We start from the raw sequence: 14,297 nt of genomic DNA, 5'->3' as shown, positions 1-14,297 counted from the left end.
ACAGAAAATTGTACTGGTACTACAAATGAAGCCCCTGCTGTTGGGACCAGCTGCTCACGTCATACAGGTATGACCACCAGTTCTGATGCTAGCTGTAGCTCTACTGGTGCTGCTAGCCAAGCTGCCACCAATATGGACAGTGATGACGAAGCAGCCCAAGAGCCACAGACCCCTGCCCCAGGAAAACCAAATTGACAGGGAGGTTGGAGTCTCAAAGAGACTATAATGAAATATAACAAAGACTATATTACTATGGGGTTCACTTACATTGGGAATAAGGACTTTCCTCAGCCTCAGTGTGTCATATGTGCCCAGGTTCTGTCTAATAACGGTTTGAAACCTTCACTCTTGCGCAGACATTTAGAAACGAAACATGACCATTTGAAAAACAAGCCACGGGAGTTTTTTGAGCGCCAATTGAGACAACTTTCTAACACCAAGAAATGTCTAACAGCGACAGATACTATTAATAAGGCAGGTCTAGAAGCGTCTTACATGGTCAGTTATAGAGTGGCTAAGTCAGGCAAGCCTCACACTATTGTAGAGGACCTCATTGTCCCCGCTGCTATGGACATGGCTGAGAAAATGTTTGAGGAAAAGGCCAAACAGACTTTTCGGTAGATGCCTTCATCAGACAACACTGTGTCACGACGCATCAGTGACATGTCAGCATGAAACAGCTACTACTTCGCATACAAGCCAGTGAATTCTATGCAGTACAGTAGGACGAATCAACTGATGTAGCGGGCCTGGCTCAGCTATTGGTATACATCAGGTATATTCATGGGGGGTCTATTCAAGAAGGCGTCCTCTTCTGCAAACCACTGGAAACCAGGACAACCGGGCAGGGACATTTTTGGACTACTAGACAGCTTTATAACATCACATGGACTTACGTGGATCAAATGTGTTGGAATCTGTACAGATGGTGCAAAAGCCATGATGGGGAGACACAGCGAAGTAGTCACTCGAGTGCAAGCAGTTGCCCCCGATGCCACTTGGGTACACTGCAGCATCCACAGAGAAGCGCTTGCTGCCAAGGGAATGCCTGACAGCCTGACTGAAGTATTGAATAATATGGTGAAAATGGTGAACTTTGTTAAAGCAAGGCCCCTGAACTCACGCCTTTTTTCTGCCTTATGCAACGAAATGGGCAGCGATCATTTAACGCTGTTACTCCATACTGAAATGCGGTGGCTATCAAGGGGGAAAGTTTTGGCACTTTTTTTTTAATTGAAAAACTAACTTAAAATGTTCTTCATTGACCACCCTTTTCATTTTTCGGACAAGTTGCATGACGATGAGCGGCTCACAAGGTTGGCCTATTTGGGGGATATTTTTACTCGCCTGAATGAACTGAATCTCGGACTGCAGGGCCTCTCAGCGACGATATTCAATGTGCGGGACAAAATTGAGGCCATGATTAAAAAGCTGGAACTGTGGTCTGACTGTGTCAACAAGAACGACACTCAAGTGTTCCCATCATCGCACGATTTTGATTTGTGTATAACATTTTAATTTGTGAATAAAATAGGCCACTAGATTCCACGTGTGCAGATGCAATACAAAACTGAGAACACGCTTTTTTGGGGGTGAGATTTTGACGTCTCTGTCACTTGCAGTCCATTAGCCACTAACTCAGATTGAAGGCATCAGACATAAATAATGAGTAGAGCCACAGTTAGCTACTGTAGCAATCTACCTATCTTTTCTCATGACAGTATGGTTACCGTAAGAGACAGAGGGGAGGAGTCGTTGAGTGACCTAGACGAACGCAGATCTGTGTTCTCCGAGCTCCATCTAGCTCCATTAAGACTTCCGGTTTCTCTTATTTCTCTTTAGAAATAAAAGCGTGACTTAAAACATGAATGGAAAGTGATGGTGTGGGGGGACATGCAGCGTTCGGCCTGTAGAGGGAGCTACAGGACCGTGGCCAGGGTCGGAAGCGAGGCTGGGTGCGCACCTGTTGCGAATCAAGCCTGGCTAACGAAAGGGTTTAAGATGTGTGTGCCTCTGCGTTCGAGAGAGAGGACGGCGACTGGAAAGTCGCCGAGTGTTTGGAGGAGGCTGGAAAGCCAACGGAAGAGACTATAAGTATTTTCATAATAAACGGGACATTCCCTTACCACCACACTGCGTCCGCCTACCTGTGAGCAAGGGACTTGTTACAGTGGCGCCCAACGTGGGGCACAGTGAAGGCGGAGGAAAAAGGAAATGGAGGCGTTAAGCGCGGCCAGAGGAAGAATGGCCCTTGTACTGGAGCAGCAGGCCCACCTCCAGCAGGAGCACCAGGCCGCAGTGAGGGAGATGGCGACGGCAAGGGCTGAGGACCGTACCCTCCTCCTGGAGCTCGTCGGGGCCATCAAGGCGGGGCCGGCGCTCGGGTCGGCACAAGGTCCCCCCAAGGTCCACCTCCAGAAAATGGGGGACCTAGACGACCTGGAGGCGTTCCTGGCGGTGTTCGAGGGGACGGCGAGGATCTCGGGGTGGCCGGACGGCGAGTAGGCATACCATCTGCTGCCCCTCCTGTCAGGTGAGGCGCAGCTCGCTGCCCACAGCCTGCCAGTGGCCGCCCAACGGGACTACCCATCCCTGGCCCGGGCAATTCGAGACCGCCTGGGCCTCACGCCGGAGGAACACCGTCGCCGGTTCCGGGCCCTGACGATGGAGGAGGGGAGCCGGCCCTTTGCCTACGCCCAGCGGCTGCGGGACAGCGTGCGGCGGTGGCTGGACCCAGGGAACAGCTCGGCGGAGGAGGTCGGGGACCGGGTGGTGTTGGAGCAATTCCTCACGGGGCTCCCGGCCCGGACCGCCGCCTGGGTCCAGTACCACCGGCCCCAGGATCTCGCGGCCGCCGTTAACTTGGCGGAGGACCATCTCTCCCTCCCGCCGCAGGAGCACCGGCGACCACCCGGAAGGAGCCATGGTGCCGGAGGAGGAGAGACCGGCGCCCGCCCCGAGGACGAGATGGCAGGGGCAGGCATGTCGAGAACCAGCCCTGGCCCCACAGGAAGCACCCCGAGCGACAGGGGGTGTGTGTTGGCGATGCGGACGGCCGGGCCATGTACAGGCGGAGTGCCCAGTGAGGGAGGTGGGGCAGGTCGTCCGCATCGGCGACATACCGGGCCCTCCCCCCGGTCCAGGAGCGGCGTATCGTGTTCCGGTAAGGATACAACATGATACGCACCAGGCGTTCTTGGATTCGGGCTGCATGCAGTCCATGATCCAGGAGCGCCTGGTTCGACCGGGGGCATTGTTAAAGGCATCAAGGGTGTTGGTGAAGTGTGTGCATGGGGACATTCACGAATATCCTGTGGTCGCGATCGAGATTCATTTTGAAGGGAAAAAGCATAGTGTACAGGCGGCGGTTAGCCTGCGCCTCACGCATCCCCTTATTCTGGGTGTAGATTGGGATGGGTTTCCTCAAGCGGTAAAGCGGGCTACCGGGGTGCATGCACGACAGAGAGGGAGGTGTGAGGCGTGTAATGTGCTCTGTGCTGAGGCGGCGCCTCGCGACACTGCCGAAGAACCGGAGCCGGCGGGGGGGTCTCAACCCGAGATTTCCCCGCCGAACTATCCGCTGCTAGGTGACTTCCCCCTCGAGCAGTCTCGTGACGAGACCCTACGATCGGCCTATGACCAAGTGATAGCGATTGATGGTACTTTGGTACGGCCAGACACAGTACGCGCCCACCCCTATTTCGCGATTATCAGCGACAGGTTGTACCGAGTAAGTCGTGACTCACATAGCCAGGAGGAAGTAACCCAGTTGTTGGTTCCCTGTAGCCGCCGGGAAGTTTAGGGTATGATAAGACACTAAACCGTATAATGGCTCGATTTTATTGGCCGGGAATTCGGACAGAGGTGCGTAGGTGGTGCGCTTCTTGTCGCGAATGTCAGTTGGTAAATCCCCCAGCCATTCCACGGGCCCCCTTACCATTGGTCGAGAACCCATTCGACCGCATTGCCATGGATATTATCGGGCCATTTGATCGGTGTACACAGGGATATCGATTTGTGTTGGTCTTGATAGATTACGCAACCCGATACCCCGAGGCAATACCGCTGCGCAATATTTCTGCCAGGAGTGTAGTGCAGGCATTGTTTCAAGTAATCTCCCGCGTCGGAATCCCGAAAGAGATTCTCACCGATCAGGGCACTAATTTTATGTCACGCACGCTCAGGGAACTGTACGGGTTGTTGAACATCAAGGCGATTCGAACCAGTGTGTACCATCCGGCCACCGATGGCCTTTGTGAGCGGTTCAATCGAACCTTGAAATCAATGATCCGGAAGTTTGTACACGAGGATAGCCGGAATTGGCATAAATGGCTAGATCCCCTGCTGTTTGCGGTACGGGTAGTTCCCCAAGCTTCCACCGGGTTTTCCCCGTTTGAATTACTCTACGGGCGTAAGCCCCGGGGTGTCCTAGACCTTCTTAAAGAAAATTGGGACGAAGGGTCTAGCGACAGTAAAAGTGAGATTCAATACGTCCTGGACTTGCGCACAAAGCTCCACGCCCTAGGGGTTATCTCACGCGAGCATTTGCAGCAAGCCCAGGAGCGTCAAAAGCGCCTATACGACAGGGGAACTAACCTGCGAGAATTTACACCGGGAGACAAGGTGCTCGTACTGTTACCCAAGGGCCGTTTGTGGTCACACACCGCATGGGGGACGTGGATTATGAGGTAGTACGCTCGGACCGGGGGGATAGCTTTGCAGGTGTATCACGTAAATCTCCTTAAAAAATGGAACGACGTGGTCACTGTTGTTCTGGCTACAATAATTCCAGAGAGAGAGGAGTTCGGACTGGAAGTCCCAAAATCAAAAGTTAGCACTCCGGTCGGCATTGATAACCATCTCTCTGCTGCCACGGATGTTGCCGATTTGCAGGCTAGGTTCGCTGACGTGTTCTCTCCCCTGCCCGGTCGGACTACGCTTATCGACCACCATATAGAAACGCAGCCGGGTTTAACGGTGCGCACGCGTCCCTATAGGTTGCCGGTACACAAACGAGACATTGTGTGCAGGGAATTGGAAGCCATGCTGGAGCTGGGTGTGGTCGAGGAGTCCCGCAGTGACTGATGTAGCCCCATCGTGCTTGTTAACAAGCCGGATGGGTCTATACGGTTCTGTGTGGATTATAGAAGGGTTAATGCGGTCTCCAAATTCGATGCCTACCTGATGCCCCGGGTTGATGAGCTCTTGGACCGGCTTGGCACGGCCAAATATTTTACGACATTGGATTGTACGAAGGGATACTGGCAGATTCCACTCTCGCTGGTATCCCGGGAGAAAACTGCATTCTCCACTCCGCTCGGGCTATTCCAGTTCACGGTGCTCCCTTTCGGGTTGTTCGGAGCCCCAGACACTTTTCAGCGCCTCATGGACCGCATTCTGCGGCCGCACTCTGCCTATGCTGCGGCCTATCTGGATGACATTGTCATTCACAGTGACACCTGGGCGCAGCATGTGCAGAGTGTGGCGGCTGTTCTGCGGCCCCTGAGGCAGGCGGGGCTGACGGCCAACCCGAAGAAGTGCGTGATCGGGCGGAGGGAGATCCGGTATCTGGGGTACCACTTGGGTCGAGGGGAGGTGCGGCCGCAGATTGAAAAGACTGCGGCCATCGCCGCCTCTCCACGGCCCAAGACTAAAAAGGAGGTGAGGGCCTTCCTGGGGCTGGCTGGCTATTACCGGCAGTTCGTGCCGGGATTTTCAGAGCTGGCCAGTCCCTTGAAGGACCTCACCCGGAAGGGTGCCTCGGATCCGGTCCAATGGTCGGGCCAGTGCCAGGGGTCGTTCGAGGCCCTTAAGGGCGCTCTTTGTGGAGAAACGGTCCTGTATGCGCCTGATTTTAACCCCCCTTTCTCCCTACAGACGGACGCGTCGGATAGAGGGCTGGGAGCAGTGCTGACCCAGCGCGTGGAGGGGGCTGACCGGCCGGTGCTGTACTTGAGCCGCAAACTATCGGAGAGGGAGGGCCGGTACAGCACGGTGGAGAAGGAGTGCCTCGCCATTAAGTGGGCGGTCGGCGCCCTCCGCTACTACCTGCTGGGTCGTGCTTTTACCCTCTATTCCGACCATGCTCCCCTCCAGTGGCTCCACCGCATGAAGGATGTGAACGCGAGGATCATCCAGTGGTATCTCGCGTTGCAGCCCTTCAACTTTTCGGTCGTGCACAGACCGGGGGCGCAGATGGTCGTGGCAGACTTCCTCTCCCGTGCAGGGGGGGGGGGAGTAGGCTGTCGGCCGGCGTGTCCCCGGCCTGTGTCAGGTGGTGGGGGTATGTGGGGGGACATGCAGCGTTCGGCCTGTAGGGGGAGCTACAGGACCGTGGCCAGGGTCGGAAGCGAGGCTGGGTGCGCACCTGTTGCGAATCAAGCCTCGCTAACGAAAGGGTTTAAGATGTGTGTGTCTCTGCGTTCTAGAGAGAGGGTGGCGACTGGAAAGTCACCGAGTGTTTGGAGGAGGCTGGAAAGCCAACGGAAGAGACTATAAGTATTTTCATAATAAACGGGACATTCCCTTACCAACACACTGCGTCCGCCTATTTGTGAGCAAGGGACTTGTTACAGATGGGATCACAATATTTTCTCTTATTTTGCTGAATTAACCACTAATTACACAACAGCAAGTATATTCAATTTTGCAAAAGTAATTTTGAGCTTTTAAATTTACATATTGGTGGAATTACATGTCATTTTACACATGGCGATTATATATTTGTAGAAACTGGACTGTACAAAACTATTTTTCAAAGATTTCAATACATCTCTGGTACCAGTCTACTTGGGAGCACTTCAGAATGCACATCAGGTGAGTTTACATCTAGAGCGATGTCATTACAAATGGTGCTGGCTATTTACTGCGGCCATACAGCTCAGAGTACCCAATCTGCACTGTGTAGGACACATATAATGGACTGTACAAAATTATTTTTCAAAGACACTTAGTGCTTTGATGCCACTATCACCACAGGGGAGGCTAGTGGAGGTAGAAATCAGAGGATGGGCTTATTGTATTGGAACGGAATATTGTATTGCATGGAACGGAATATGGAATGGTATCAAACACATGTGTTTGATACCATTCCTCATTCCATAACACTTGTTATGAACACATTTCATAACATGCACAAAATAACTTTAACATTTTTTTTATAGCTGCTGATAAACGTAGGTGCCAGGTGTAGCAGAGCTATAGCATGAGCCAACACCTCACCAACTTCCTCCTACAGTCTCTTATTGTCTCTTTAAACTCTTTTTATTGGATGATAATTGTTTCTTTTTTGTGTGTGTTAGAAACTGCAAAGAAATATGTGAACAAAAAAAAAAGTAGTTACAAAAACTTAATTTCCTGCATGCTGATGAATTGAGCCAACAACTGCTTAGTACAATGTACTGTTATGTTCAAATAAAACCAAAGGTACAGTTGTGGTCAGAAGTTTACATACACTTGTAAAGAACATGTATGTCATGGCAGTCTTGAGTTTCCAATAATTTCTACAACTCTTATTTTTCTGTGATGGATTGATTGGAGCACATACTTATTTGTCACAAATGCTGTGGGCCTGTTTTGCTGCCAGTGGAACTGGTGCTTTACAGAAAGTAAATGGAATAATGAAGAAGGAGGATTACCTCCAAATTCTTCAGGAAAACCTAAAATTATCAGCCAGAAGGTTGGGTCTTGGACGTAGTTGGGTGTTCCAACAGGACAATGACCCCAAACACACATCAAACGTGGTAAAGGAATGGCTAAATCAGGCTAGAATTAAGGTTTTAGAATTCACAAAGTCCTGACTTAAACCCCATCGAGTGTGCTGAAGAAACAAGTCTGTGTCAGAAAGCCAACGAATTTAGTTGAACTCCATCGATTCTATCAAGAGGAGTGGTCAAAGATTCAACCAGAAGCTTGCCAGAAGCTTGTGGATGGCTACCAAAAGCGTCTAATTGAGGTGAAAATGGCCAAGGGACATTTAACCAAATATTAGCATTGCTGTATGGATATTTTTGACCCAGCAGATTTTGTCACATTTTCAGAAGACCCATAATAAATTTATAAAAGAACCAAACTTCATGAATGTTTTTTGTGACAAAGAAGTATGTGCTCCAATCAGTCCATCACAGAAAAATAAGAGTTGTAGAAATTATTGGAAACTCAAGACTGCCATGACATACATGTTCTTTACAAGTGTATGTAAACTTCTGACCACAACTGTATAAATTTAAAAAAAAAAAAGTTAAAATAGCCCTTTAACCAACACAAACATTAAATAACATAGACCTTATAACAATACTGTAATTACAGTAGCCCGAAAAGTGTGACACATGTATCACGTGTGGCGCATGCCATGCACTCACAACAAGACAGAAGTCGTTGCGTTGTCTCAATAATTAACAATAAAATTATGAGCTCAAAGTATGAGCTCACTGACTGAAATTGAAACTGAACAAAACGCATGAATTATCAAATAATATTGATCACATTAACTAGACTAGATATGTAAATTATGCCACCAATGTTTTTGAGGAAATTAGAAAAGGAACAACTACTTAAATGGTTGATTGTCTAGTTTCTTGGCATCTTTAACATTCGGCTTTTGACAGAGGACGGTAACGTTAGCTACGTTAGCTAGCTAGCATGCTTATTTTGATCACTGACTAAGCTGGTGATCCCGTGCATGAAAACATGTTGTCGATTTTGCGGCATTTAGCGGCATCTCCTGCAACGACCTCTCTTCTTTTCTCTCTCTCCCTCTCTGCTCCATCCTTTCTCTTTTTTCCACCAAACATCTTCAAGCCGGTTATGCATGACAGTTCGCGTTATCGAACTATCGCGCCGCCGCAACTAAAAACACTGGCCTAGCCTGCTTCTATGTTCAGTGGCCTGACTGCGTGCAAAAAAAAACTAAAAACAAAAACATATATATATACACTCACCGGCCACTTTATTAGGTACACCTTGCTAGTACCGGGTTGGACCCCCTTTTGTCTTCAGAACTGCCTTAATTCTTTGTGCCTTGGTTCAACAATATGCTGGAAACATTCCTCAGAGATTTTGGTCCATATTGACATGATAGCATCACGCAGTTGCTGCAGATTTGTCGGCTGCACATCCATAATGCGAATCTCCCATTCCACCACATCCCAAAGGTGCTGTATTGGATTGAGATCTGGTGACTGTGGAGGCTATTGGAGTACAGTGAACTCATTGTCATGTTCAAGAAACCAGTATGAGATGATTTGAGCTTTGTGACATGGCGGGTTATCCTGCTGGAAGTAGCCATCAGAAGATGGGTACACTGTGGTCATAAAGGGATGGACATGGTCAGCAACAATACTCAGGTAGGCTGTGGCATTTAAAGAATGCTCAATTGGTACAAATGGGCCCAAAGTGTGCCAAGAAAATATCCCCCACACCATTACACCACCACCAGCAGCCTGAACTGTTGATACAAGGAAGGATGGATCCATGCTTTCATGTTGTTTACGCCAAATTCTGACCCTACCATCTGAATGTCGCAACAGAAATGGAGACTCATCAGACCAGCTTGATCAGCTTCCTGGCAGCTTGGAGGATGTGGCTGGGGGAAGTGAGGGGAGAGAATTTAGCTTCCTGACAGCTTGGGGTATGAAGCTTTTCGTGAGTCTGGTGGTGTGGGCACGGAGGCTCCTATACCTTCTTCCAGAAGGCAGGAGGCTGAACAGACTGTGTGCGGGGTGGCTTGCGTCGCTCACAATCGAGGTAGCTTTGCGGGTGAGGCGGGTGGAGTAAGTCTCTTGCAGGGAAGGGAGTGGGGCACCAATGATCTTAGCAGCTGTGTTCACTATGCGTTGCAGTGCTTTCCTGCTGTGTTCGGTGCAGCTACCGCCCCACACAGTGATGCAGCTGGACAGGATGCTTTCAATGGTGCCTCGGTAAAAAGTTGTCAGGATTGGTGTGGGAGCTTTCGCTCGCTTCAGCTTGCGGAGGAAGTAGAGGCGCCGCTGGGCTGTCTTCGCCAGTGATGCAGTGTTGGTGGTCCAGGAGAGGTCCTCGCTGATGTGCACCCCCAGGAATTTGGTGCTGCTCACTCTCTCCACAGCAGCACCATCGATGGTCAGTGGTGGGTGTTCGGTGTGGCCTCTCCGGAAGTCGACCACAATCTCCTTCGTTTTGCTGACATTCAGCAGGAGGTTGTTGTCTCTGCACCACGTGGTCAGAAGGTTGACCTCCTTCCTGTAGTGGGTCTCGTCGTTCTTGGAGATGAGACCCACCAGAGTTGTGTCATCCGCAAACTTCACCATGTGATTGGTGCTGTAGGTTGGTGTGCAGTCGTGAGTCAGCAGGGTGAAGCGCAGGGGACTGAGCACACAGCCTTGGGGGGCCCCTGTGCTGAGTGTGATGCTGCTCGAGGTGTTGTTGCCGACTCGTACTGCTTGTGGTCTCTCACTGAGGAAGTCCAGCAGCCAGTTGCAGAGGGAGGTGTTGAGCCCCAGCTGGTCCAGTTTACAGATCAGTTGTTGCGGGATTATGGTGTTAAATGCTGACCTAAAGTCTATGAAAAGCATTCTCACATATGAGTCTGCTTTTTCCAGGTGGGTGAGGGCTGGGTGGAGAGCAGAGCAGATTGCGTCCTCTGTGGAACGTTTTGCTCGGTATGCAAACTGAAAGGGGTCCAGGGTGGGGGGGAGGATGGACTTAATGTGAGACATGACTAGCCGTTCAAAGCACTTCATGATGATGGGGGTCAGTGCTACAGGGCGATAGTCATTGAAGCAGGATGGAACGGATTTCTTTGGCACAGGTATGATGATGGAGGTCTTGAAATGTGATGGGACAGCAGCTTGACTCAAAGAAGTGTTAAAGATGTCCGTGAAGACATCCTTAAGCTCCTCTGCGCAGTCCCTCAGCACACGGCCTGGAATGTTGTCTGGGCTTGTTGCTTTGCGGGGGTTGATGGTAGAGAGTGTCCTCTTCACACTGGCAGCAGACAGGCACAGGACCTGATCGTGGGGGTGGGGGTGGAGTTTTCTGTGGGCTTGTGTTGTTTGTTGCTTCAAACTGTGCAAAGAAGCTGTTGAGGTTGTTGAGCAGAGAGATGTTGTTGTCGCAGGTCTGTGGTGCGGGCTTGTAGTCCGTTATGGTCTGAATGCCCTGCCACAGGCTCCACGTGTCTCTGCTGTCCTTGAAGTGGCAGGTAATCTTGTTTGTGTAGTCCAGTTTTGCTTTCCTGATGCCACGGGAGAGGCTGGCTCTCGCTGTTCTCAGGCCATTTTCATCCCCGGCTTTGAAGGCTTTGTCTCTGGCCCTCAGCAGCCGATGGACTGCCCCTGTCAGCCATGGCTTCTGGTTAGCCCGAGTGATGATGGTCTTTTTGTGGGTCACATCATCAGAGCACTTACGGATGTAAGAGAGGACAGTGTCTGTAAGTTCCTCATTGTCCGTATGGTTGTTCTGTGTGGCTGCTTGCTTGAACATGTCCCAGTCTGTTGTTGCAAGACAGTCCTTGAGAGCAGACCTGGACCCCTCCGGCCACACAGTTATCTCTTTCCGGACCGGTTTTCCGACTGTTGCCTTTCTATCATCTTGAACCAGTCTGGCCATTCTCCTCTGACCTCTGGCATCAACAAGGCATTTTCGCCCAGAGAACTGTGCACCTGTTCAACTGCAATGTTAACACAAATATCTAATCAGCCAATCACATGGCAGCAACTCAATGCATTCAGGCATGTAGACTTGATGTAATTAAGGCAGTTCTGAAGGCAAAAGGGGGTCCAACCCGGTACTAGCAAGGTGTACCTAATAAAGTGGCCGGTGAGTGTATATAGTTACAGCCCAGTAACAAATATGATATAGTTCCAGTTGTTAAAAAGATGGAATAGTAATAATAGGAACAACTTATGGCAGGCGTGTTCAGGGTGGTATGGCCGTAAACATAGTTTGCAGTGGTCGGTCATGTATATCAAGTTGATGTGACTCAGGACAAATGCTTGAATAACTCAGTGTCACAAAGAACCAGGTGACATTCACCCATTTACAAGGAATACAAATAGTCTTTAAAACGCAGAAACAAACACCATTGCACTCACACCATTGCATATTTATTACAGATTTAAAATGAATCATTATCATCAACCATACATTAATATATTAAGGTCATGGGACTGAGGATGAATCTCTGAGCTGTGTTCTCTGAACGATAATAACCAGTAGATTCCGACAATAAGACTTCCGGTTTCGTTTTCAAGACTTCAAAATAAAAGCGCAAGGCATATATAGATCACTGTAAAGCGATGGGATCACAACATTTAATTATATTTTCATGAATTCACGAAATATTACGAAACATAACGTATGTAACAAACAGTCTTTCTGATTTTCTGTTTTGATTTGATTCATTGTGTCTGATGTGTTGTGTGTCAGGTTGTATTTGTTGTATGCATATATGGTGTATGTACTTTGTGTATGTAGCCAAGTGGTATAGGCAAATATATGCAGTTATATTTGTTATGTTTTGATAAATGTTCCATATATATATATATATATATATATATATATATATATATATATATATATATATATATATATATATATATATATGCCCTATATATATATATATATATATATATAGGGCACATATAATGGACTGTACGAAAACAATATTATATATAAAAATAAAAATATATAAAAATATTCATGAGCAATGAAATGGCATTAAATTGACCTTCTGTCCCCTCCGCAGCTTTCGATTCATGGCTACAAAAAAAAAGTGACTGATGGCGCAACATTGTGATTGAACCGTCAGTTGTCATGACAACAGGTGTAACTTGCCAAAATCGTATTCATCCTTAATGAGTACACGCGGCCACAGAAGTTTACGGTTCAAGGGCATAGACTTTTTCGGTTCAAGGCCAAACACTTTTACGGTTCATGGCAGACTTGGCGCAAATCTGTAATGCAGTTGCTGCGTCATTTCCGCACAAGATCCACACGGATGTGTAATGGTGTGTGGAATGTTTTCTTGGCACACTTTGGGCCCGTTAATAGCAATCAATCATCGCTTGAATGCCACAGCCTATTTGAGTATTGTTGCTGACCATGTGCATCCCTTCATGGCCACAATTTAAAATGAATCCAATAGAACACCTTTGGGATATGGTAGAACGGGAGATTCACAGCTTGAAAGGTGTACACTCACTGAGGACTTTATTAGGAACACTATACTAATACTGGGTAGGGCCTCCATTTGCTCTCAAAACAGCCTCAATTCTTCGTGGCATTGATTCCACAAGATGTTGGAAACATTCCGTTGAGATTCTGGTCCATGATGTCATGACTGCATCACGCAATTCCTGCAGGTGTACTTTCAAGCTGTGAATCTCCCGTTCTACCACATCCCAAAGGTGTTCTACATTCTCCTTTTCCAATTTTCCATCCTTACATTCTCCTTTTCCAATTTTCCTCTTCTAATTTTGTGGTAAGGCTGCAATCAGTTGATTGTAATTTTGGATTATGCATATTGTCCATATTCTTTTAAAAATTAGTTTATGTGACATAATATTTCTAGCCTTCATAATATCATTGATGAAAATTCTTCCGTTTTTTTCCCCCCATTCAGTATATTTGAGTTCAACCAGATTATTTGCTGTAATATTTGAACTGACTGTGCTGGAGGACAACATTGAAATTGTATGGCTTGTTTTAAGAAGGGTGATACTTTGTACAGTATTTCATTTTCACCGTACTGTAGCAAAAATGAGATGTAATCTGTATAAAGGCACAAAGGCAATTTTTAAATAGAGGATGAGCTTCTCTTAGTAATCTGCTAGAAAACCAGTTTGGGTGTAAGTGTAGTTTTTGAATGATTGAAGATTGTAGTGAGAGGTTCAATGCTTTGATTGTTAATCATTTCAACACCCCACATTCATGCTCATTATATAGATAGGCACATTGTCTGGTTTACCACTCTAAATAAATTGAAATATTTGTTTTCATATAATTTTAAGAATGTGAGCTGAGATATGACTAAGGAGTTAATCAGTGTGATTTTTCCATAACCTCTTCAACGTTGCAAGATGTTGTCTATTTCAGTTAACTTTTTATTGAAATTCATGGTAGTAAGTTCATTTATGTCTTTCGGAATATGAATACCAAGTATGTCTACTGCTCATTTTATCGGGAAACTGCATGTTAATGAAAATCTTTCAGCGATCCAGTACGTAGTATAGTACTTTTTTCATAATTTGGTTGTAATCCAGAGAGACTCGAGAAGTTGTCCAAGTCCTTAATAAGGCCTAGCAGTGGTCTGGATTGTG

Source organism: Argentina silus (genome assembly GCF_951799395.1).
Source record: "Argentina silus genome assembly, chromosome: 10".
Classification (NCBI taxonomy): Eukaryota; Metazoa; Chordata; class Actinopteri; order Argentiniformes; family Argentinidae; genus Argentina; species Argentina silus.
The sequence above is the reverse complement of the archived record's forward strand: the minus strand, read 5'-3'. Positions refer to the sequence as shown.